Source organism: Bubalus kerabau, chromosome 9 (genome assembly GCF_029407905.1).
Source record: "Bubalus kerabau isolate K-KA32 ecotype Philippines breed swamp buffalo chromosome 9, PCC_UOA_SB_1v2, whole genome shotgun sequence".
Lineage (NCBI taxonomy): Eukaryota > Metazoa > Chordata > Mammalia > Artiodactyla > Bovidae > Bubalus > Bubalus kerabau.
In genome coordinates, this window is record NC_073632.1 from 49,328,174 (window position 1) to 49,355,325 (window position 27,152).

The 27,152-nt window shown below is 42.7% G+C and overlaps 1 long non-coding RNA gene across 1 annotated transcript; it reads right to left on the minus strand.

Moving 5' to 3' along the window:
* Positions 1-690: 690 nt before the first annotated feature.
* On the minus strand, positions 691-6,734 carry LOC129660011 (uncharacterized). The gene is made up of 4 exons (XR_008718304.1): positions 6,430-6,734; positions 4,371-4,618; positions 4,112-4,278; positions 691-3,672 (listed from the first exon to the last, which is right to left on the minus strand). It is a non-coding gene; the product is annotated as an uncharacterized LOC129660011 (long non-coding RNA).
* Between the last annotated feature and the right edge of the window lie 20,418 nt (positions 6,735-27,152).

The following is a 27,152-nucleotide window of genomic DNA, read 5'->3' on the forward strand; positions in this document are numbered from 1 at the left end:
TAGTATATAGAAATGCAAGTGATTTCTGTGTATTGATTTTATATCCTGAAACTTTGCTAAATTCACTGATTAGCTCTAGTAATTTTCTGATACTATTTTTAGGGTTTTCTATGTACAGTATCATGTCATCTAAAAACAGTGAGAGCTTTACTTCTTCTTTTCTGATCTGGATTCCTTTTATTTGTTTTTCTTCTCTGATTGCTGTAGCTAGGACTTCCAGAACTATGTTGAATAATAGTGGTGAAAGTACACACCCTTGTCTTGTTCCTGATCTTAGGGGGAATGCTTTCAGTTTTCACCATTGAGAATAATATTTGCTGTAGGCTCATCATATATGGCCTTTACTATGTTGAGGTAGGTTCCTTCTTTGCCCATTTTTTGAAGTTTTAATCATAAATGGGTGCTGAATTTTGTCAAAGGCTTTTTCTGCATCTATTGAGATTATCTTATGTCTTTTATCTTTCAATTTGTTAATATGGTGTATCACATTGATTGATTTGTGTATATTGAAGAATCCTTGAATTTCTGAAATAAACCCAACTTGATCATGGTGTATGAGCTTTTTGATATGTTGCTGAATTCTTTTTGCTAAAATTTTGTTGAGGATTTTTGCATCTATGTTCATCAGTGATATTGGCCTGCAGTTTTATTTTTTTGTGTTGTCTTTGTCTGGTTTTGGTATCAGGGTGATGGTAGCCTCATAGAATGAGTTTGGAAGTGTCCCTTCCTGTGCAATTTTTTGAAAGAGTTTTAAAAGAATATGCATTAGCTCTTATCTAAATATGTTTAAATAAAATTCTCCTGTGAAGCTATCTGGTCCTGGGCTTTTGTTTTGGGGAAGATTTTTGATCACAGGTTCAATTTCAGTGCTTGTAATTGGGTTGTGCATAATTTCTATTTCTTCCTGGTTCAGTCTTAGAAGATTGAACTTTTCTAGGAATCTTTCCATTTCTTCCAGATTATCTATTTTATTGCCATATAGTTGTTCATAATAGTCTCTTATAATCCTTTGTATTTCTGCATTGTCTGTTGTAACCTCTCCTTTTTCATTTCTAATTTTGTTGATTTGATTCTTCTCTCTTTTTTTCTTGATGAATCTGGCTAAAGGTTTGTCCATTTTGTTTATCTTCTCAAAGAACCAGCTTTTAGTTTTATTCATCTTTACTATTGTTTCTTTCATTTCTTTTTCATTTCTTTCTGCTTGGATCTGTGATTTCTTTCCTTCTGCTAATTTTGGGGTTTTTTTGTTCTTCTATTTCCAGTTGTTTTAGGTATAAAGTTAGGTTATCTAGTCGATATTTTTCTTGTTTCTTGAGGTAGGACTGTATTGCTATAAACATTCCTCTTAGAACTGCTTTTGCTACATCCCATAGGTTTTGAGTTGTCATGTTTTCATTGTCATTTGTTTCTAGAAAGTTTTTGATTTCAGTTTTGATTTTTTCAGTAACCTGTTGGTTATTTAGAAACTTGTTGTTTAGTCCCCATGTGTTTGTGTTTCTTATAGTTTTTTTCCTGTAATTGACATCTAGTCTCATAGCATTGTGGTCAGAGAAGATGCTTGATATGATTTCAATTTTCTTACATTTACTGAGGTTTGACTTGTGACCCAAGATGTGATCTATCCTGGAGAATGTTCCATGTGCACTTGAGAAGAAGGTGTATTCTTCTGCTTTTGGATGCAATGTCCTGAAGATATCAATGAGATCCATCTCATCTAATGTATCATGTAAGATTTGTGTTTCCTTCTTAATTTTCAGTTTTGATGATTGGTCCATTGGTGTGAGTGGGGTGTTAAAGTCTCCTACTATTATTGTGTTACTGTCAATTTCTCCTTTTGTCTGTTAGTGTTTGTCATATGTATTGAGGTGCTCCTACATTGGGTGCATAGATATTTACAATTGTTATATCTTCCTCTTGGATTGATCCCTTGATCATGATGTAGTGTCCTTCCTTATCTCTTGTAATCTTCCTTATTTTAAGGTCTATTTTGTCTGATATGAACATTGCTACTCCAGCTTTCTTTTGCTTTCCATTTGCATGGAATATATTTTTCCATCCTCTCACTTTCAGTCTCTATGTGTCTTTAGGTCTGAAGTGGGTTTCTTGTAGACAGCACATATATGGGTCTTGTGTCTTTTGCTTGGAGCATTTAATCCATTTACATTTAAAGTAATTTTTGATATATATGTTCCTATTGCCATTTTCTTAATTGTTTGGGGTTGATTTTGTAGATCTGTTTTCTTCTCTTGTATTTCTTGACTATATAAGTCCCTTTAACATTTGTTGTAAAGCTGCTTTGGTGGTACTGAATTCTCTTAACTTTTGCTTGTCTGAAAAGCTTTTTATTTCTCCATCAATTTTGAAAAAGATCCTTGCTGGGTACAATAATCTTGGTTGTAGATTTTTTTTTCCATTTTAGTACTTTAAATGTATCTTGCCATTCCCTTCTGGCCTTCAGAGTTTCTGCTGAAAGATCAGCTGTTAAGAGTATGGGGTTTCCCTTTGATGTTACTTGTTGCTTCTCCCTTGCTGCTTTTAATATTCTTTCTTTGTGTTTAGTCTTTGTTTGCTTGATTAATATGTGTTGCAGCATGTTTCTCTTTAGGTTTATTCCATGTGGGACTCTTTGTGCCTCTTGGAGTTGCCTATTTCCTTTTCCATGTTGGGGAAATTTTTAACTATAGTCTTTTCAAAAATTTTCTCATACCCTTTCTTTTTCTCTTCTTCTTCTGAGACCCCTATAATTTGAATGTTGGTGCATTTGATATTGTCCCAGAAGTCTCTGAGACTATCTTCAGCTCTTTTCATTATTTTTACTTTATTCTGCTCTTCAGAAGTTATTTCCACCATTTTATCTTCCAGCTCACTGATTTGCTCTTCTGCTTCAGATGTTCTGTTATTGATTCCTTCTAAAGAATTTTTAATTTCAGTAATTGTTGTTTGTCTCTGTATGGTTATTCTTTAATTCTTCTAGGTCTTTGTTAATTGATTCTTGCATTTTCCCCATTTTGTTTTCAAGGTTTTTGATCATCTTTACTATCATTATTCTGAATTCTTTTTCAGATAGTTTACTTATTTCTTTTTTCGTGTTTCTAGTTTGTTCCTTCATTGGTGTAGTATTTCTCTGCCTTTTCATTATTTTTTTTTTAACTTATTGTGTTTGAGGTCTCCTTTTCCCAGGCTTCAAGGTTGAATTATTTCTTCCTTTTGGTTTCTCCCCTCCTAAGATTGGTCCAGTGGTTTGTGTAAGCTTCATATAGGGTGAGATTTGTGCTGAGTTTTTGTTTGTTTGTTTTTCTTCAGATGGGCAAGGCTGAGTGAGGTGGTAATCCTGTCTGCTGATGATTTGGATTGTATTTTTGTTTTGTTTGTTCTTTAGATGAGGCATCCTGCACAGGGTGCTACTGGTAGTTGGGTGATGCTGATTATTATATTCAGGTGGTTTACTTTGTGTGAGTTCTCACTATTTGATACTTCCTAGGGTTAGTTCTCTGGTAGTCTAGGGCCTTTGAGTCAGTGCTCCCACTCCAAAGGCTCAGGGCTTGATCTCTTATGTTTTGTAAACAATGATATTGCTGACCTTGGTAGCACTTGGCCTGCATGCCCACTTGGCGATGGGCCACTTTTGTCTGTCTTAGTATATCAGTAGTCTTTGAAGACTCCTTGCTGCTGCTGCCCAGAGAGAATAAACATGTCTTCAGTCCCCACAGCTCCTCGAGTCTCCTTCCAGCTTCCCTGGTCACACCTTATCTACCCAGTGCACTGCTGCACAGCAGCCAAACCGTAGCTCCCTCCATCAGTGCTAGAAGGCAGGCGCTACACTGATGACATGTGTCATTTTAAACGCGACTCCTACTTGTTCAGTGTCTATGTCACCTGCCTGTGCCCCCCCCACACCTATCCTCCCAGGAGGATGGCACAGTGCCCAGTATACAGGCCCAGGTGTTTGACCTGCTTTTCTTTCCAGTCCAGAGCTGCTACAACCAACAAAGAGCACTTTCTTCTCCTGTGACCAGCTCTTGGGAAAAGCAAAGTCTCCCCAACTCTTCTCTTCTACCTCATCCCTCAAAACAAGCAAATCAGCAATCAGCTCCCCTTTTAGAGAACTTACTGCTAATTCCTCTGTGAAAATGGATGTCAGGCACTGAAAATGATGAGCAGGAAGAAATTGGGGAATCTCCTCAGCTCTCCAAGGCTCTCCCTGATTAGAGCCTGACATTCTCCTTCTTACATGGCTGGCAGGAGCTTCTTCCAGTCGGTATTGGATACTGAGAAAACCTGTAGAGATTGGAGGCAAAATTAAATTTGATCTAGCTTACCTGCTAGATGAACTGATCAACAGAATTCTTAGCTATTGTGTAGGTACTTACCCAGGATGGCAAACTCTGCAACCTCTCTACCCCATGTCCAAAGCAGACTTGGCTTAACAATCATGACTTCTTTCCTGGTGAGCCTGGACGCCACCCAGAATGCTTTTTAGCAAGGTGCTAGAGGCGACCACTAGAAACTCTTTGGATTAGGCCTGTGAGATGGACTTAGTTGTCATTTCTGTCCCACCCTGTCCCATATCCTGGGTGCTCTGCTGTATCCACCTTGCAGGAATGCTTGGCTTCTTCTTCTGTTAAGAACAAGAGAGAAGTATTAGCTTTCTTGACCCTCTCCTCCACTGGGGTGTATCAGGTCTCAGGTTTTTAGCAAATCTCAACATTTACCCAATTAGTTTGTGCATATGAATTAGTCAGGGGCTAACTACATGCCTGTCAGAAATTTGAGATATTGGTCTAAACGTGGGCAAAGGAGTTCTTATGTGTGGATGGGACATTTTATTCAAGTTAATGGAGAGGCCAGTGGGCCCACTTTCTGCTAGTTCCTCATCAGGAGGGCTGTGAGCCTGGCGGCTGAGGCTCCTCACAGGCATGAAGAGGAGGAGGAGGTGATTGAGGCAGTGGTTTTCTTCATGCTCGTGCCCTCCTCTGTGGCCCTTTATGAGGCACTTGGAAGAGTGCACACATCTAGTCTGTTTTCACGCAAACGGCAGGGTTTGGAGAGCTTGGAGAGATTTCCTATGCTGCTTCCTCAGATGTGGGTCTTGTTAGCATTGATGTACTCTGACAAGCCTACCTTCTTACAATGGTATAAATCATCTGAAGGCAGGGAGCTGTGGCTCTAGGGAGGAGAGAATTTCTCATGTGAACATGGAAATACAGGCGTCCTGTTCACTCAGGCATGTGATTGCAAGAGGACTTAGAAACAATCTTTCTTTCCCCGAACTGCCCAGCTGCCACTGTGGGACAGATTTGAACCACTGAAGCGTTATTTGGGGGAAATGAAGTCATAACTGAAGGAGAGCGTCACGGATTAGACGGTGTGAATCACACATACATCTCTCTGGCCAGCCTCTGGAGTTGAAGCCCAGGGGGTGTGGCTGAATTATCAAGCATGTGTCCCGTGACAGTGACTCAGTTTCACTGGACTGGCCACCTAGATGACATGATATTTCTGGAAATTTGGAGCTCCATCGCAGAACATGAATTACTGCTATGAGCCAAACTCTATGCCTCGCTTATATCGTAAATCAGCTGGAATGAAGTTAAAAGTCACCACTCATAATGTAAACCTATATCCAGAACTGAGATGTGGTTTTGATTTAAGACATACCATTGTCCTGAGAAGAGTTCAGACTACTAAGCACCAGGGATCTCTTTATCTGATTAAAGATGAATTGTGGGCCTTTGACTGTATATTAGGATCTGGAAAGGGAGGGTTGGACTGTTTTGTATTTCTGATAAGTATCTTCATGTTCAAACAGCTAAAAACATTTGCCATTTCAAATTTTCATGCAGCAAAATATACCACATACTGATTTCTGAGGCAATGATTTAAAAATGAAAAAAAAAAAACAAAACTAAACACACTCCTCCCTTAAGGTAATGCCTGGGCCTGATTCTACATATTTGACGTATTCCAAGTCTTTAATCCTTTTAACTTTTTAAAAATTTACAGCAAAATATTTACTTAAATGAAAATATCCTAAGGCTTAGGTTCCTGATTCCAGTATGAAAGAAAGTCCTCCTAGGTTCACTGCCATTTGCCAAGCTGCAAAGATTAACGCATGCTGTGACTAAAAAGGGCCTCATCTTCCCTGTTTCAGAGCATCAGCTCCCTCCCCCTCCTAAGGCCTTGGTTTTCTGCAGTGACTCACTATCCTTCTCATAGGCCTCTCCCCTTCCTGCAAGTGAGCCTTTGAAATTCCCATTTTAAGGGGTAAAAATAGAAGGAAAAAAAAAAAAGAATTCTGCCAAGACAAAGAGTCCTCTCAGTATATCTTTAACAGGAATACCTTAGCCTTCATTCTGAGGCTCTTGAGAACATAGAACCATTTCAGGGCAACTTTCTAAGCACTAGAAACCATTCCCTCTGCCTTCTTACCTTCCATTCCTAGACACTAGTGAGACCTGACTGGCATCTTCCATCTCTCCAGGCTGCATTCTCTGGCTTTTCTATGTGCTTCTCTGCCAAATGGGTCCTGAGTCTCCAGAAAAGTTGGCTTCTTTTTCCACCCTGGTGTATAACAGAAAGAATGGGGAAAAGAGAATTTATTCAAAATGAATCCAGACAGTTCATTCCTGGACCTGGCACTGACTCTCTCTGTGGTATTGAGAAGTTCAGGGCCAGTGTCTCTGGTTTCACTTCCTCATATCACATAGGAGGGACCAGAAGACCTCCAAGGCCCCACCCAGGTCTAGCAGAATAGAATCTACCCTCCCTCGGCAAGCCCTGGAATTGGGCTCCACGGAACTGATCACTTCTAGCTGGGGCCAAGTGGCTGGTTCTGCTCTAAGAATGTGGTGGGAGGGGCAGGAAGAGGGAAGCGCAGAATTACAGAAGTAGGTGGGGCAGTCAGCTAGTACTTTGCAAAAGGACAGACAGAACAGTAAGAAGGGAGGAAAACAGACACTATGGGCTTCCCTAGTAGCTCAACTGGTAAGGAATCTGCCTGCAGTCCAGGGTTTGATCCTTGGGTTGGGAGGATTCCAGGAGGAAGGTGTGGCAACCCACTCTAGTATTTTTGCCTGGAGAATTCCCATAGACAGAGGAACCCGGTGGGCTACACCAGTCTACAATCAATGGGGTTGCAAAAAGTTAGACAAGACTAAGCGACTATATATATATATGCACCCTCTCATTATATGTGACATCTAAAATTACCAAACTCATAGGAACAGAGAACAGATTGGCAATTGCTAAAGGGAAGGGTGTGGACGTGGGGAAAATGGGTGAAGATGGTAAAAAGGTTTTTATAAACTTTCAGTTATAAGATGAGTAACTTCTAGGGATGTATTATACAGCATGGCAACTATAATTCACAATACTGCATTGTATATTTGAAAGTTGATAAGAGTATATTCTAAAAGTTCTCATCACACACACAAAATGTAACTATGTGAGGTGGTAGATGTGTTAACTAACCTTATTTTGCAATATATACATATATCTAATCACTACCTTGTACACCTTAACCTTACATAATGTTGTAAGTCAATTATAGCTCAATAAAGCTGGGGAAAAAATAAGGACAGAAATGGGTGCATGGAAAGATGTTCAACATCATTAATCATCAGAGAAGTGCAAATCAAAACCACAAGGAGATATCACCTGAGACTTGTTAGAATGACTGTCATCAAAAAGGACACATAACAAATGTTGGCAAGGATATAGAAGAAAGAAAACCATTGTACATTGTTGGTGGGAATGTTGGTGTAGCCTCTTTGGGAAACAATATTCAGATTCCTCAAAAAACTAAAATTAGACTTACCTATGACCCAGAAATTCCACTTCTGATCATATATATCTGAAACAAAAGTACTAATTCAGAAAGCTACATGCACCCCAATGTTCATAGCAGGATTATTTATAATAACCAAGATATGGACCTAGATAGCATATTAAAAAGCAGAGACATTACTTTGCCAACAAAGGTCCATCTAATCCAGGCTATGGTTTTTCTAATAGTCATGTATGGATGTGAGAGTTGGACTATAAAGAAAGCTGAGCACAGGAGAATTAATGCTTTTGAACTGTGGTGCTGGAGAAGACTCTTGAGAGTCCCTTGGACTGCAAGGAGATCCAACCAGTCCATCCTAAAGGAGATCAGTCCTGAGTGTTCATTGGAAGGACTGATGCTGAAGCTGAAACTCCAATACTTTGGCCACCTGATGCGAGGAACTGACTTATTTGAAAAGACCCTGATTCTGGGAAAGATTGAAGGTGAGAAGAAAAGAGGATGAGATGGTTGGATGGCATCACCAATTCAATGGACAATGAGTGTGAGTAAACTCCAGGAGCTGGTGATGGACAGAGAGGCCTGGCATGCTGCAGTCCATGGGGTCGCAAAGAGTCAGACACAACTGAGTGACTGAACTGAAGATATGTAAACAACTTTAGTGTCCATCAACAGATGAAAGGATCAAGAAGATGTGAACACACAACAGAATACTACTCAGCCATAAAAAAGAATGAAATGCTGCCATTTGCAACAACATGCATGAACTTGGAGGCTATTACACTTAGTGAAATAAGTCAGAGAAAGATAAATACTGTATGATATTACTTGTATGTGGAATAAAAGAAAATAAAACAAACTAGTGACTATAACAAAGAAACAGACTCATAGATATAGAAAACAAACTGGTGGTTACCAGTGGGGAGAGAGAAGTGGGAGGAGAGAGATAGGGGTATGCAGTTAAGAAGTACGAACTACTATGTATAAAACAAGCTACAAGTATATATTGTACAGCACAGGGAATACAGCCAATTTTTTATAATAAGTGTAAATGGAGTAAGCATGCTTAGTGGCAAAATAAAGTGGGAAATAGCATTAATAACTGCAGAGCTTTTTTGCCGCTTCAGTCATGTCCGACTCTCTGCAACCCCATGGACCATGGCCAGCCAGGCTCCTCTGTCCATGGGATTCTCCAGGAAAGAATACTGGAGTGGGTTGCCATTTCCTTCTCCAGTGATAAAGTATGAAGTGAGTGAAGTGAAGTCGCTCAGTCGTGTCCAACTCTTTGCGACCCCATGGACTGCAGCCTACCAGGCTCCTCCATCCATGGGATTCTCCAGGCAAAGAGTACTGGAGTGGGTTGCCATTTCCTTCTCCAAATGGAGTATAACCTTTAAATGGAGTATAACCTTTAAATGGAGTATAACCTTTAAAAATTGCAAATCACTGTCATATATCTGACACAGAATACTGTAAATCAACTATACCTCAATTTTTAAGTATGCTATTTAAAAGAATAAACTGAAAAAAAACAATTAAGGATGAACATATGTATGGCACTTCACAGTTCAGAGAAGCTTTCACTTACATTGTCTCATTATTATCTCATGAGCAGAATTTCTTAAACATAAGAAGTAGGTCTCTCTGTTTAAAAAAACAATCCCTAAAGCCTCTTATCACTGATTTAAATTATTTCACTATGTTCCTTGACTATATCCAAACTAAATATAAGCTAGATATGAAATTTAATTAAAACCCCTTAAACTTTATGGCACTTAGGTAAGTGTCTAGTTTTGCTGAAACTAAGTTGCCAACACCAATTAAATGGAAGATTTAGTGTGGGTCTGCATTGGCTTCTGCACTTGGCCATAGAAACCATATTGGCAGAGGATGCCTGTGCACTGGGTACAGTGGGAAATAGCATTAATAACTGCAGAGCTTTTTTGCCACTTCAAGATCATCACTTTCATATTAAACCAAAGTTCTGCCAGGAGCGAGCCTTGAAAGCCATCTCTAACTGTGGCCATCCAAGACCTCTGCCTCTTCCACTTAAAGATAAGGTTCGTGCCTTGCTGGCCAATTCTTGCTGCAAGCTGTTAGATAAAGACCAGCGTAGAGACACAGATGTGTGTCTGCATGCCTGTGAATGCGGGCTTTGGCTTCTGGCAGGCTTTTCCTGTCACATCCTCTGGGGAGGCCCAGGTCTCCCACCTCACTAGGGGTACTGCCTTCACAGCCTGCAGGCCCCAAAGGGCCAGGAGGCACTTGAGGCTTGGTGGTCACCTGCATGACCCAGAAGTGGCTCATTTAATTTGGGGGATCATCACTGCAGAACTCTCAGTGCTACATAGACCTGTTGAGAAGCAGTGGTCTGAGCTATAAGATGTCACATTGTGTTTTAAAGCCCTGCTCCTGCTTTTTGATAACTGTCATTGAATCCCAAGTCACCAAACCTCCCCACATGTCAATTTTTTTCTCTGAAAGATGGACACATTAATAACACCTGCTCATCTAATCTTACAGGAGTGCTGCAGTGCCGTGGTTCTCAAAGTGTGAGCCCCAGAACAGCCCACGAGCAGCACCTGGAAATGAAAAATGCAAATTCTTAGGTCCCACCCCAGACCTACAGACTCGGCACTTGTGGGTTGTGGGCAAGCAATTTGTGTTTGAACAAACCCTCTAGGTAATTCTGATGCCTTCTAGAGTCTGCTAAAAAGAGAGGAGATAATGAAGGCGAATAGCATCTGCAAACTGCAATGCCTGTGTCCTCACTTTGAGAACCGCAAGTCTCCAGAAATGCCGGTGGCTGTTCTGCTACCCAGGCTCTCGTTAAAATACCAGTAGCCCTCAGTATTTGTATAACAGATGTCGGTCGCTCCCAATAAGCATGGAAGGCAGTTAGATGAGAATAACCCTTTCCAGAACAGACCAGAAGGCTGAGAGTCTCCATGGCAGACAAGGGGGAGGGAGAAAGGAGACAGGGGTTTGGAGCTGCACAGACGGAACATATTCCAGCTCTGCCGCTTACCAGCTACATGACTTTAGGCAAATTACTTAAAGGACATTCTAATGGTGCTAATGACCTCCAAAGGGTTACTGAGATTAAATGACAACAATACATGCCAAGCACTCAGCTCAATGCATGGCTCATACAGGAATTCAATATATGACACCTGTCTTAAGTAACAGGGTGTCCAGGCTGTCTGAGGTTCCCACCAGGACCAGTCCTCTCTCCCACATTGCTCAAGCTCCTCCCTACCATCCTGTCTCTTGTTATACTCATCATCACCAGCCACACCCTCGCCCTTGCTTCCCTGGAGATTCCTGACCTTAGACTTAAGACTGCCACCCTAAAGTGTCCCAGAAAGGTTAACCCCCAAGAAAGGAAAGGGGCATTTCCCAGAATGGCAAAGCTGCCTCCAAAGACAGGTCAGGCCATGCTCTGAAACCTGAGAGATGGCAGGCAACCCACGAAGCAAGTCTTTCCTCTGCGTCCATCCCCTTCTCTGACCTGGAGGTGTGGCAGGTACAGCCTGAGGTGGGCAGAGTGGACAGGAGCCGACCCACAGCCTTTGTCCTTTGTTGACCCTGCCCACCCAGGGTTTATCTCTCAGGTGGCTCCCACCTATCTGCGCAGGTTCAGACCTCTGAGATGGGTCATATGAACTCAGCTCATCTTCTCTGGGATGACTCAGGGTCTGACTCGGGACCTCCTGTCCTCCCAGGAACGACAGGAGGTCAGATGCCTTCCGGTTTAGTAAGGGCACTCCTTGAGGCTGCCTTTTGTCACCCATCCATAGTGGGAATTCTCCTTTTGTGAGCAGAGAGCCACACCCTTCCCCAGAATGGGGGGTGGGGTGGGGTGGGGTGGTCTTTCCAGGTGGCACGGAAGCAGGGTTGGTTTCACAATGGCCAGCCCACAGGTAAGGGACCAAGGGCAGGCCTGGCCCCAGCAGCTGAATGGGACACGGCCTCCTGAACCTGCTTGGTCAGCCCTCCCCAGGCCTCCCTGCTGGGCCGCACCTGCTTGGTGCTCCGCCCACAGGAACAGCAGGGGAGAGAGGCTACAGCTGGCAGGGAAGGCAGAGGAAGGACAGAAGAGTTGGGGTAACTGAGTGCTCCATGATACCTGCAAACCAAATGAAGCTGCAAACAGCCAGGCGGTGCTGGGCCACTCCTGATCATCCAGCTCTCCCCTGAGAGCCCCTGAGAAGCCAGACGGCCATGCGGTGTCCCCGGTTTACACACAAGCTCACGCAGTGCCTCACTTTTTTTAAACCTACCAGCCACAGGAAAGTAGTATGGACCTTATCTGCAGCTCAGGAGTGTTAAGGACATGTCTGGATTATATGAGGATAAAGGAAAGCACTTTCGACTCAATCCCATGAGGTCCAACTCCAAAACCTGTCCATTTTCTACTAAGCCACTGGTTTTTAAGCTTCTTTTGAAAAAAATTTTGAACATTGAAAAAGAACATAAAATTCTATGTTCCTTGCTGTACTATCTTTGCACCTTTCTATAAGTCTATAATTATTCCAAAATAAAAAGTTTTTAAAAACCTATGTGAGGCCTCAATGTGCAGAATGTATCAATGAGATACTATCAGAAATCAAGAGCATGGCTCTCCTTTTGAGGGCAGCGCTGAAAAGGAGCACCAGGGGGCTGGAAACGTTCTGCTTCTAGAGCAGAGTTGGTTCCACATGTGCACAGGGTCTGTAAAATCTCACTGAGCTGCACATTCCAGATAGGTGCACTTTTCTATGTAAATGTTAAAAATCTTTAAAAGTTAAAAATGTATCAAAGTGGAGGTACTCTGGTTGAACAGGAAGAGAGGTTGGGATTTGCTTCTCCCTCCTTTCCCTCACCCCCCTGAACACCCCAGGGTTCTGTGGAATGCATGTTGGAATCTGTGTCCCGATTCCTGGGTCAGAGGACCGCAATTCTCCAGGGCTGGCTCTGAACTTGTTGTCTGAGGGCCATTTCCCATTGCTGTTGTTGATGTTTAATCACTGAGTCATGTCTGACTCGTTTGCGACCCCTTGAACTGTAGCCCACTAGGCTCCTCTGTCCATGGGATTTCTCAGGCAAGAATACTGGAGTGGATTAGCATTTCCTTTTCCAGGGGATCTTCCCGACCCGGGGATCGAACCAGCATGTCCTGCGTTGGCAGGCAGATTCTTTACCACTGAGCCACCAGGGAAGCCCTGGGAAATGAACATGTCCATTCAAAGGCATGTGAAGAAGGGCATAATCCTGGATGTGGAGGAGACCCCAAAAGGATGCTGAGTGATAAAGCAAACAGCAGGCTCTAGGTTTCCCACTTGGATAGGGCAGCCTTACTCTGAAACTGTAACTTAGAGTGAAAGTTCCAAAGAAAACTGGGTTGTTGCGGTTTTAAAAAGGCTTTATGCCTTGAAAGAAACTGGTTCAGACTTATAATCACAGGAGCTGAAAATAATGGCTATTCAATATATTCTGCAAATAAAAAGCACCTGACAACATAAAGCAAACAAGCAAACCTCCCTCATGATCTAAGTTGGCCATGTACTTCATTTCCACTTGATTTGGCTTTTGTGAAGATTTCTGGGTGGATGGTGCACGTTTGCTGGGCAATGCTTTAGCAGGTTGGTGTTCCCCCTCATGCTTGGAGGATATGGTTAACATTTGTTCCTTTAATCCACCAAGTTAATTTCCACTGTTACCTGCCCACTACTGTACCTGGAATCAGCAGTAGCTGCCAACACACAGCTAAGGGCAGAAGTTAGCCCAGTGTGAGGTTAATTGGACCAAATTGAAGCCATTACAGCTTAACAGATCTTCTCAGAAGTCTATGGGAGGAATGCTTAAGTGGGCTCCCCCGAGACTTTGGGAAGTTTGGAAATGACCTTGCTCTTGCTGTTGACTGTAGCTGGGGCTCCAGTATTTACATGTCAAACAGTCACTGTCCAGGCTACAGTGGGATGAAGCTGTTAGACAAAGGAGAATCTTTTATGAGCTCCCATATCTAGAAGAGGCTACTTCCTGAGGGGATTGCTGCTGCTGCTAAGTCGCTTCAGTCATGTCCGACTTTGTGCGACCCCAGAGACGGCAGCCCACCAGGCTCCCCCGTCCCTGGGATTCTCCAGGCAAGAACACTGGAGTGGGTTGCCATTTCCTTCTCCAATGCATGAAAGTGAAAGTGAAGTCACTCAGTCGTGTCCGACTCTTAGCGACCCCACAGATGGCAGCCTACCAGGCTCCTCCGTCCATGGGATTTTCCAGTCAGGAGCACTGGAGTGGGTTGCCATTGCCTTCTCCAGGGCATCTTCCCAACCCAGGGATTGAACCTGGGTCTCCTGCATTGCAGACAGACACTTTACCATCTGAGCTAAAGCAGTGACTAAGACTAATGACCCAACTGAGCAGGGGAGGGGAGGTGAGGAGAGGAGTGAGGCATGCAGGTGTCAGGGTCTTCTACTTGGCTTTTCTGGGAAGTTCTTTCCTGTTCAGTAACAATCCACTTCACTTCAAGGAAAATGGGGGTTTCTTTCACTGAATTTTCAGGCTCAGTGGAAAATTATTTTTTGGTACATCATTTGTCATTGGAGCACCATATTTTCTGTTATTTCTGCCCAGAGCACTCTGTACCTGAGGACCCCTCCTCTGCAGAATAAAGGCAAGGAGGTTCCAGTTGGTCAAGGGTAAATAGACAGTGGCAACACACAGTTCTTGTTTTAGAAGCCAGCCTGACAGAGACAGCCTTCATCCAAGGGCTCATCTAATAAGGAAGGTAAGAGCGTGGTCCTTCTGTGCTTCCAGGACATCTGGCTTGTTAGGTACCATTGTAAGAGGCTTATTTCAACACTGACACACTAGAGTCTTCCCAGAAAAGAGCCCAGAGTGGTAACAAGTCTGAGAGCAGGGTCAGTTACAGAGAAAGGGCATGCACAGCCCAGGGAATAGAAGACTTATCTGGGGATGGGGTAGTCCCTGGGGGAAGAGCTCTGACCTCAGAGTTATGGTTCTAATGAGGGATTGTTCAAAACCAAACTCCTAGATAGGGTTTCCCCATGCCCCAGTCACAGATGTAAACACTGCACATACCACGAATTCATTTAATGCTCACAACAGTCTTATGGGGGTACTAGCTCATACTATCATCCTTTACAGATGTAAAAACAAGTTAAGTAACTTGCCCAAAGTCACACAGCTATATATGATAGAATTGGAATTCTAATCCAGCTTTCTTACTAGACCAGGGTTTCTCAATCTTGGCACTCTTGACATTTGGGGTTTGGTAATTCTTTGTTGTGGGGCACTGTCCTGTACAATGTAGGATATTTGATAGCATCCTTGATCTCTGTCCACCAGAAGCTAGTATCATCCCTGAGTCATGACAACCAAATGTCTCCAGACATTGCCAAATGTTTCTGGGAGGGCAAAATCCCCCAGTTCAGAACCAGTAAGCAAGAGTCTTTGGGATGGGACAGCCTGTGTCATGCTGGAGATGGTGACCCCGATGTCCCCTCTAGCTCAATGTGGGGGCCACCAAGGACCTTTCCACCTCAAGACTTTATTGATGCCCATCTTAACAGAACAAAGTTCTACAATGGACCTTGTATCTGCCTAGAGAAGTCCTGGCACTAGAGGCGAATTTGCAACATTTCCAATAGTGATCTTTCAGTTCAGTTCAGTTCAGTCGCTCAGTCGTGTCCAACTCTTTGCGACCCCATGAGTCGCAGCACGCCAGGCCTCCCTGTCCATCACCAACTCCCGGAGTTTACTCAAACATGTCCATCTAGTCGGTGATGCCATCCAGCCATCTCATCCTCTGTCATCCCCTTCTCCTCCTGCCCCCAATCCCTCCAGCATCAGGGTCTTTTCCAATGAGTCAACTCTTCACATGAGGTGGCCAAAGTACTGGAGTTTCAGCTTCAGCATCAGTCCTTCCATTGAACACCCAGGACTGATCTCCTTTAGGATGGACTGGTTGGATCTTCTTGCAGTCCAAGGGACTCTCAAGAGTCTTCTCCAACACCACAGTTCAAAAGCATCAATTCTTCGGCACTCAGCTTTCTTTACAGTCCAACTCTCACATCCATACATTATCTTTAACATTTACTAATTTTATTGCCATCTGGCCCTGTGTCTCAAAATGAAGGCCAGGGAGACACAGTTTCAATCCCCGGTCCAAGAAGATTCTACATGCCATGGAGCGACTAAGCCCATGTACCACAGCTACTGAGCTTCTGCTCTAGAGCTTGGGAGCCACAACTACTGAGCCCAATTGTCCGAGAACCCATGCTCCCCAACAAGAGAAGCCACTGCAATGAGAAGCTCATGCACCAACTAGAGAAAAGCCCGTGCAGCAACAAAGACCCAACACGGCCAGAAATATATAATTCATTGTTTTTAAATGAAGGCCAGAAAGCAATTCTGACTCACTGGGGCAAAAGCTGAGGAAAGGCCTAAATTTTCACAATAAAAATGCATAAATCCTTATAATAATCCTACTAGAGCAGATATTTTTAAACTTTTTATTTTTATTGGTGTGTAGCTGATTAACAATATTGTGATAGTTTCAGGGGAATGACTCAGCCTTACACATACATGTATCCATCTCCTTCAAACTCCCCTCCCATCCAGGCTGCCACGTAACACTGAGCAGAGTTTCCTGTGCTATACAGAGGTCTTATAGGTTATCCATTTTAAATACAGCAGTGTGTACATGTTGATGGGCTTCCCTGGTAGCTCAGCTGGGAAAGAATCTGCCTGCAATGCAGGGGCTGGATAATTCTTTGTTGTGGGGGACTGTCCTGTACGATGCAGGATATTTATCTGCATCCCTGACCTGCTTTCGATTCCTGGGTCGGAAAGATCCTCTGGAGAAGGGATAGGCTATCCACTCCAGTATTCTTGGGCTTCCCTGGTGGCTCAGATGGTAAAGAATTGCCTGCAGTGCAGGAGACCTGGGTTCAATCCCTGGGCTGGGAAGATCCCCTGGAGGAGGGCATGGCCACCCACTTCGGTCCTCTTGTCTGGAGAACCCCAGGGACCGAGGCACCTGGTGGACTACAGCCCATAGGGTTGCAATGAGTCAGACACGACTGAGACTAAGCACACAGTACATGCCAATACTTTTATGCCCACTTTACAGAGAGAAAACTGAGGCTCGGAAAGTTTGGTAACTTAGCCGTAGCTGATAAGTAATGGAGCCAAGATTTGTAGCCAGATATGTTGAAAATCCAGACACCTTTTTAAGGGACACAGATTAGGACAATCAGAGAGAAGCTCAGACACTGGATGCTTACAGTCACAGACTGGGAAAGGAAGAGCCCGAGCTGGAGGGCGGGGGTGGGGACAAGGGGCGGGAGCCCTGTTGCCTCCGCTGTCCCTACAGACAAAGTGGTGTCACAGGCTATGGTGAAAGGGCCTGAGGCCAGAGTTGGGGAGCACATTACGGAGGCTTTGTGCCTGGCCCCCACCCTTGTCCAGCTCAGGCCCTGATCTCTCTCTTGAGGGCCTACCAGACTCCTTAGCCTTCAGCATCTCAGTGGGTGGCCGTGCCTTCCTCTGGAGGATCTTTCTGACCCAGGGATTGAACCTATGTCTCTTACATCTCCTGCATTGGTGGGCGGGTTCTTTTCCACTAGCACCACATGAGAAGCCTGCCCACGTCAGTCCTCTGCTCTAATCCTCCACTGTTGCCCTCCTCTCAGAGCCAAAGCCCAAACCACCAAGTCCAGACTCCTCTTGGCCACCTGACCTCATGTCCTCCAACCCCCACACACCGTCCTTCTAGCTCTTTCTGGAACTCCATGTTCTCTCTTGTATGCCAAGTTCTTCATGTCAAATCAAGGTTTTGAATGAGGTATTTGTGAGTATGTGTGTCCCACTGATTTTCTTTCTTGTTTCAGCTCCAGGTGGCTCAGGAGCCTCCTCCCAAGATCAATCCATGCAGGGCCAGCTCAGTGCCTGTTACACTGTAGGACTCAATCGATTTCTTGCTGAATGTATATTAAACAAGCATATAATGTATGTTCTCATTTAAGTCACTGACGGAATGCCAAGCAGTGGCAGATGGCTGTCAGCAAACATTACCCTCTGGGTGACGTCAGGTCCTTCATCCACACCATCTGGGTCATTCAACGTCCTGACGCCATCCACCTACATCTTCATCAGTCCGTACACCTCCGTACCTCCAGGTTCTGTTCACCAGGCCCCATGAGAGCCCAGAAAGGCCTGCTAAAGTCCCTGCAACAGGGGCCAGCACGCTCCTTTGCTCTCCCATACCAAGAACCCTTTTCAAAAAGAAAATGAGTCTAATTTTCTTGATAGAACTTCCTGCCTTTAATGGTCCTTCTTTAAGTTCTCAAAAGTCCCTCCGTTATTGTATTACTTGTGATCTGATTCTTAGGAAACTAGGAACAAGCTCTGAACACATGGGCCAGGACAGGTGTGATCTTTTCAACTTTACTAAGGTAATTGACATTCAGTAAACTGCAAAAATTAAAACTGTAAAACTTGGTGAGTTTAGGCAAATGTTTATCCCATGAAACTATCACCTCAGTCAAAATAATTAACATTGATTTCCATAACCCCCAAAAGTTTCTTTGTGCCTCTGTGTCATCTATTCCTTTCTCTACCCCCGTCCTGAGGCAGCCACTGATCTTTCTATCATGACAGCTTAGGGTACATGTTCAAAAACTTTAAATAAATGAAATCATATTGTATGTATTTTTAGGAGAAGGTAACTGACTTCTTTCAGTCAGCATAATTATTTTAAGGTTCATCCATGTTTGTGCATGTAGTCATTGTTCTTTTTTTTTTTTTGCTAAGAAGCATACATACCATTATGGGCTTCCCTGGTGGCTCAGACAGTAAAGAATCCATCTGCAATGCAGAAGACCTGGGTTCGACCTGGGTTGGGAATATCCCGTGGAGGAGGGCATGGCAACCCACTTCAATATTCTTGCCTGGAGAATCCCATGAACAGAGGAGCCTGAAGAGCTACAGTCCATGGGTCACAAAGAGTCGGACACAACTGAGCATCTATGCATAGCACAGCAGCATACATACCATTATATAATATACCACAATTTCTTTTTTTATTTACCTATCATGGACATTTGGGTTATCACCCATTTGGAATCATTTCAAATAAGACTTTATGGACATTTGTGCACAAGCCTTCTGTGAACACATTTTCATTTCTCTCATTTCTTTTCTTTTATTTCTCTACTTGGGAGTAGAATGGCCAGGTCATTTGACAGATGGATATTTAATTTTTTAAGAGAATATGAAACTATTTTTCCAAGTAGTTGCACTTGGCTATCCTGATTACTATACCTATATAATGTCTTAAAATCAGAGAAAGTCCTCCAACTTTTGTTTTTCAAGTTAGCTTTGGTTATTCTATGTCTTTACATCTTAATATACTTTTTAGAATAACCTTGTCAATCTTTACAAATGATCTTCCTGGCATTTTTATTTAGAATATGGTGAATCTGTAGATCAATTTAAGGAGAATATTGAGTCTTCCAATCAATGAGCACAGTGTAAGTTTCCATTTCATTATATATTTTTAATTTCTCAGTGATGATCTGTAGTTCTCAGCATGGAAGGCTTGAACATTTTTTATTAGTTATAGTTTTAACTATTTTAGGTTTTGTGGTACTGTTATAAAAGGAAGTGCTTTTTTAAATCTCATTTTCAAATTTTTTGCTGCTAGTGTATAAGAATATAATTGATTTTCTTATAATAATTTTGTGTTGTGTAATTGTACTAAATTCACTTATTAGTTCTTATTTTGTGGATTCTTTGGGATTCTACATATAAGCAATCATAACATCTGTAAGTAAGGACAATTTTATTTATTCTTTCTTTTTAAATATATTTTTAAATTAATTAATTAATTTTTGCCTGCCCTGGGTCTTTGTTGCCGTGCTCGAGTTTTCCCCAGTTTTGGTGAGCGGGGGTTGCTCTCCAGTTGTGTTGTTTGGGCTCCTCATTGCAGTGGCTTCCCTTGTTGAGAAGCACGGGCTCTAGAGCACAGGCTCAGTAGTTGTGGCACAGACAGAGCTGCCCTGCGGCATACGGGATCTTTCTGGACCAGAGGCCGAACTCATGTCCCCTGCATTGGCAGCAGGATTCTTAGCCACTAGACCACCAGGAAAATCTTATTTGTTCTTTCTTGATCGTTATGCCTTTTATTTCTTTTCATGCCTGATTTCAATAGCTGCTGCTGCTGCTGCTAAGTCGCTTCAGTCGTGTCTGACTCTGTGTGACCCCATAGACGGCAGCCCACCAGGCTCCCCCATCCCTGGGATTCTCCAGGCAAGAACACTGGAGTGGGCTGCCATTTCCTTCTCCAGATTTCAATGGCTAGGACCTCTAATACAACATTGAATAGAAGTGAAAGCAGGCACCCTTGCCTTGTTTCTGATCTTCGGGAGAAAGTCTAATCTTTCACCATTAAGTAAGATGTTAGCTATTGGGTTTTCTGTAGATATCATTATGAACTTGAAGTTTCTAGTTGCCGAGGGTTTTTATCATGAATGGGTGCTGCATTTTACCAAATGTTTTTTCTGTGTTGATTAAAGTGATCAGATGATTTTTCCTCCTAATTGTCTTAGTCCATTCATGCTGTTATATCAAAATGCCAGAGTTTGGGTGGCTATTAAACAGTAGACATTATTTCTCACAGACGGGGGAACTTCCATCTATGGGGTCGCACAGAGTCAGACACCACTGAAGCGACTTAGCAGCAGCAGCACTGTAGGCTGGGAAGTCCAAGATCAAGTCACCAGCAGATGAACGCCTGGTGAGGGCTCACTTTCTGGATCACGACTGTGTATTCCCTGTGTCTTCAAGTGGCAGAAGGGATTAGAGAGTTCTCTGGGGCCTCTTTTACAAGGGTACTAATCCTGTTTATGAGGACTCCACCCTTATGACCTCATCCCCTCCCAGAAGCCCCAAATGCTAATACCATCACATTGGGGATTAGGTTTCAACATATGAGTTGTAGAGAGCCACAGTCGGTCTATAGCACTAAGACAGATGTAACTTTATGGAGGTAAGAAAAGGTGCGGAGTATGATATCCTGCCACCATAGAAACCTTCAGGCATCTTGGCGGAAGAGGAGTGAAGCTGACAAAAGAATTAGAAAGAATACAAGCATTTCAGAGAGCCAACCTGGCCTTTGAAACTCAGTTCTATATCTTACTACAAGCAAGTTAACTTAACAACGTTAAGTCTCAGTCTTCTCATCTATAAGAGGAAATACCTTCCTTGAAAGGTTGTGCTGAGGATTAAAAAGAAAAATATATGCATAGTAGGGAGCATGTATAAATAACAGATACTCTTGCATAGTAGGGAGCATGTATAAACAACAGATACTCTTGCGTATGTTGTTGGATGTGAAACTGGAGGCATCTGTCCTTGGGTAAAGACAAAGTGTGCACAACCGTGAGATGAAAACAAACATCCCAACCCAGCCTCAGCTGAGGTGGCAAAAAATATGTGAATGTCTGGGTAAAGGTTTCTCTACTTCCTTCTTGTGTGCCTTGATGATCCTAGCAGATAGATTAAAAAAATATGCATCAAAAATGATGGTGTTTTTTTTGGTTAAACCAGAGGCAGGTATCTCTGAATCCAAAAGATTCAGAACCCATCCTTTGCAAGAAGTTAATCTTTTTCAATCATAGGTTAAAAAATTTCTGATGACTAAGTGTATAGTCACAGAAACCCCCATTCTGAATTTCCAGTTCAGTTTAAAATCTATCTCTAAAATTATCACAGCAATTTGTATCATCCAATCCTTGGCTAAGTTACATTAGGAATAGGGTAATTTAATATTTCTCAAAGTGTGTTACATCGAATCTGGGATATAAACAGTCTGACATAAATAGAAGTGTCCATTTTTTAAGTGATCAAATAAATGTGCAAATACCAAGTTTATCATAAACATCCTTTTTAAATCACAGGACTTTAATATACTAATGTGATGTAAACCCCTAAAAGGAATATACAGGCTATGGAGTTTTCCAAACATTTGACTTCAGGACCCTTTCTCAATTAGTTTCCTCCACTGCCCCCCACTTTAGGAAAGCCTGTTGTAGTTTTACTCATGCCTTTGTGGCATCAAATCTTAAAGGTTTTTAACATCCTAGTCAAACATTAAAAAAAAATTTCAGATATATTTACTCCCTGCAGCCTTCCACAGAGCTCAAAGCTTAGTAGGCTATTACTTAGAAGGATTATATTATATTATAATATATATTGTTAGGTAGTATTATCCCCATTTCATGAATGAGAGGAACATAACATAGAATGTTAACCTCTTTTACATCCCCCAGCTTAATCATCTCAACACCCCTGTAATGTTGACATCATGGTCTCCATTTGACAGCAGGGGAAGGAAGTTAAATTGCTTGTCTAGGTCACACAGCTAGTGGTAGCGTAAGAAAGGGGGTTCTGTCTTCTGGCATTAGGGTAGCAGGTCACCATGGCTGCCTGTATCCACCTGAGCTGAGCCAGTCACTAAGAGAAAGATGGAGAGAGATGCGGTGCAAGTTCCTCCAGGGGGACGGCAGCATGCAGCTGCTGCTGACTCACCCCCACCTCACCGCCCTTCCAGGTGGGCCTTGGAGCGCAATGAAGCACAGGTGGTAAAGAACTCCTGAACAAGAGGGTTTTGTTTTCTGCAGACACCAGATAGTGCCAGGAGCTAATCTGGGCTCACAAACATGCCAGCCTGCAGATTTGTAGGGCTTTCTCTGCAGCCCCTGTTGTCGTCACTCCTTCTTTCTTACTGGTGCATTTAGAAAAGAAGTAGGTAGAAATCCTTCACTCAGATGTTCACGTGAATATTCATTACTCTTAGTCTTGAAATTAAAAGACGCTTGCTCCTTGGAAGGAAAGCTATGACAAACCTAGACAGCATATTAAAAACCAGAGACATCACTTTGCCAGCAAAGGTACGTATAGTTAAAGCTATGGTTTTCCCAATAGTCATGTATAGATATGGGAGTTGGACCATAAAGAAGGCTGAGCGCTGAAGAATTGATGCTTTCAAATTGGGGTGCAAGAGAAGATTCTTGAGAGTCCCTTGGACTGCAAGGAGATCAAACAAGTCAATCCTAAAGAAAATTAACCCTGAATAGCCATTAGAAAGATTGATGCTGAAGCTGAAGTTACAATACTCTGGTCATATGATGTGAAGAGATGACTCATTGGAAAAGACCCTGGTGTTGGGGAAAGATTGAAGGCAAAAGGAGAAGGGGGCAGCAGAGGACGAGATGGTTGGATAGCATAGCCAACTCAATGGGTGTGAATCTGAGCAAACTCAGGGAGACAGTGAAGGATAGAGGGGCCTGATGTGCTGCAGCTCAAGGAGTCACTGATTGGACACGATTTAGTGACTGAGCAACAACCCCTAATCCTGCCCAGTTTTAAGCTGAAGGAGAGGGGAAAGGGAGACAGCCCAAGCCTTGAAAATTCAGGAAATCATGGTTAGAGGAGAGTAAGGAAAATGTTAACCTGACATTCAAAATGAAAAGTTGTCATAAGGTGGTTTCTCAATTGTATTAATTGGCAAGTAATTGCCAGGGTGTGGGGAGGAAAACACCTCATCACAGGAAGCCGAGTGTAATTTAGTAATCCCACTGAGACATACAGACACTGTCCTCAGATGTTTGGAAATCTGACCTTAAATGTAATCTGTGGGTGGAGAGGGGAACTCAGGTTTGCCTTTATTTTGAAGATGCTGAACATGGCCACATTATTCCAGGTTTAGATTTGAATATCTTAATGTTGGGCAAGGAGGGGAGGAACTGGCAGGGAGGTGTTAGCTTCCCCACAAAAAAAGATACAGCTTCTTTCTTAGCTGCAAAAACAGTTCCATGAATCAGCTAGTAGCTTTTTTTGGTACAATGGTCCATTTATAAAGGCCACCCTGAGTAAGAGAATAAAAGCAGAGATCAAAATGAAAAATTAATTGGGAGACTGTAGAAATGGGCCTGTAAAACAAATAGCACCCAAAATTCAGGTTGGCAGTTTTAGCCTCTGTCGGGTGTCCTAGATCCACTTGGCAATTCGATGAACATGGCAATAAATGCACACAACTTTGTGTAAACCTAAGGTGCTCATTGTTCCATGGGGGCCTCATCGTAGACCTTCTGGGCATGGAGAGCCTAGATTTAGAATCCCTAGTCTTGGCAGAAATCATCTTTATTTCCTGGATAATTTGATTGTCTTCTATGTCCTTTCCTATCTTCAGCCTGCCATGGCTGTTATCTTCTCAAATTTTAGCATTATAACAACAGCTCTCCTATTCAGCATAGTGCTGAATCCTTAGGCAATGGCACCCCACTCCAGTACTCCTGCCTGGAAAATCCCATGGACGGAGGAGCCTGGAAGGCTGCGGTCCATGGGGTCGCTGAGGGTCGGACACGACTGAGTGACTTCACTTTCACTTTTCACTTTCATGCATTGGAGAAGGAAATGGCAACCCACTCCAGTGTTCTTGCCTGGAGAATCCCAGGGACGGGGGAGCCTGGTGGGCTGCCGTCTATGGGGTCGCACAGAGTCAGACACGACTGACGTGACTTAGCAGTAGCAGTTATCTTGGCAGAAATCATCTTTAAACTGGCAAGGGGCATTATGATTCTCTCCTTTTGAGATAATTAGCTGAGACCACTTTTAGAGCTACATCTGGGACTGCTCCAAGAAATCATTTCACTTAATCATCTGAGGCGGTCTATTAAATATTGGCTGTTCTGAAAAACTGGCCTGCAATCTGCCAATACTGGTGACTTATTAGAATTGATAAAAGACAATCACCTACAGGATAGATGTGGATCCCATTAACCCCTCTCTGGCTGTGATGCAAATATTGAACACAGTGACCTGGAGTAATGAGGTGGGGGTTGGGATGGGATCTTCAAATGCCACCATCTATTGATTCCCAGGGAATTGATTTTGTCCTTAGCAAAGCACATAGCAAGATAGGCTCTGTGTCCCTTGTGACAATTTGATGAAAGTCATCTTCTACGCAGGAGGTCATCAGCAAACACTGGGTGGGGGACCTCAGGCTCCAGGGGAGATGTTCAGGGATTCTCCATCCTGAACTGGAGTTGGTGTCCCCTTCTCCACTCCTTAGCTGTGGACCTACACAGACTCCCAGCCATGACCAAGCTCAGAAGGTGAAACTGAACAGCTTTAACACTCCACTCATAGGTCCTGACTGCCTTTTGGGTTTGTTCAAAGAGTGCTAGAGAGCAAGAAGACTTTGTTGACCAGTGACAGAGTCTCTCCATATACCCAGGCAAGGAAAACACTTCCTAAATCCTTTCTATACTGCCAGGTCATTCCAGAACAATGTCCTCTGAGATGTATGTGGGTCATTCTACCTGGACCAAGTTCCGTTGCCTGGGGCAACAGTGTTTTCTGAACCAATATGGGGGCTGAGAGATCACCAGGTCTGGTATGTTGCAGTGTAAATGGAGGGTCAGACAAGTTGGGGCTGGCTGAGTCTTGGAAGCTGAGGGTCACTGTAACCACATCTCACAGTGTCTCTCCTCCTGGACCAATATCTGAATGGTACACAGCTGGCATCTCAACACCCTTCTACAGGGCAGCAGTTTGCTTTAAGGGCAGAATGACTGGAGTTCTGCCACTTTGTGGCACACTTTCAATTATTCATAAGTAAAATCAATGATAAATCAGATCACACTTCACATTAGAGCCTAGATTCCAGTCCACATATGTGTTTTGGGTTATTTTTAAGAAAAATCTAAATATAAAAATTCTTAAAACTGAAGAAAATTATACCATGACCCTAATTTCCCACTCTCCACCTTCCCCACCCCACCCCATGAATTGAGAAAATACCAGGTTTCTTTGCGTTGGGAACAAATCGCTCCAACCTAATGTGTGATGTAAGAGCATTGCCTGGAAGACATTGGTTTAAAGTTTTAATAGAGAACTGAAGGACAAAAACAAGGAGGAAAAGAGAAGGGAGAATTATTTGCATTAAGCATTTTCTTTTGGCCTGTCTTCTTATTTCTCAAAAAATCATAGTGTCTCACCCAGCTTTCCATTAAGTCTAACAATTTAAATCTATTTCTAGAAGTCTGAATGGCAGTCTGGTGTGGACTCTGAGAATTCTTTCTATTTAGATTTTCTGAAAATACTTAAAACAAGAGTTTTTTTTTTTTTTTTTTTTTTAAACAAGAGTTTTAAAGTTATATTTATTTAGGGCTCTCTAGCAATAAGGAGTGGCTACTGGAGTAATTTTCAGAGGCCAGAGCCATTCTCATCCCATAATTCTCCTTCCACTGGCTTCCCACCGTGTGTCTAATGTTTCCCAATACAGTTGTCCAAGAAGTATTTCCAGAAGGCAGGAAGGCATATTAGAAAGATAACAGTATGGAAACACCAAAGATCCCAAATAGCCAAAGCAATCTTGTGAAAGGTAAATGCAGCTGGAAGAATCAGGTTCCCTGACTTAAGACTATACCACAAAGCTGTAGTGATCAAAACAGTATGGTTCTGGCACAAAAACAGACATATAGATCAGTAGAACAGGATAGAAAGCCCAGAAATAAACCCACATAACATGGTCAATTAATCCATGACAAAGCAGGCAAGGATACAAAGGAAAAAAGACAGTCTCTTCAATACATGTTGCTGGGAAAACTGAACAGCTACATGTAAAAAGAATGAAATTAGAATGTTATCTAACACTATGTACAAAAGTAAACACGAAATGGATTAAGATCTTAATGTTAGACCAGATACTATAAAACTCCTACATGAAAGCATAAACAAAAGACTCTTTGAGATAAATTGCAGCACTATCTTTTCAGATTCATCTCCTAGGGAAATAAAAATAAACAAATGGGACTTAATCAAGTTTATAAACTTTTGCACAGCAAAAGAAACCATAAATAAAGCAAAAAGACAATCTATGAATTGGGAGAAAATATTTGCAAAGGATGCAACTAATGTGAGCTCAGTTTCTGAAATATACAAACAGCTCATATAATTCATATCAAAAACAAACAAACAAACAACCCAATCAAAAAAATGGGCAGAAACTATGGAAGATGGTATGGAGATTCCTTAAAAAACTAGGAATAAAACTACCATACAACCCAGCAATCCCACTCCTAGGCATATACCCTGAGGAAACCAAAGCTGAAAACGACACACGTACCCCAGTGTTCACTGCAGCACTGTTTACAGTAGCTAGAGCATGGAAGCAACCTAGATGGCCACTGACAGATGACTGGATAAAGAAGTTGTGGTATGTATACACAATGAATATTACTTAGCTATAAATAGGAACACATTGAGTTAGTTCTAATGAGGTAGACAAGCCTAGAAC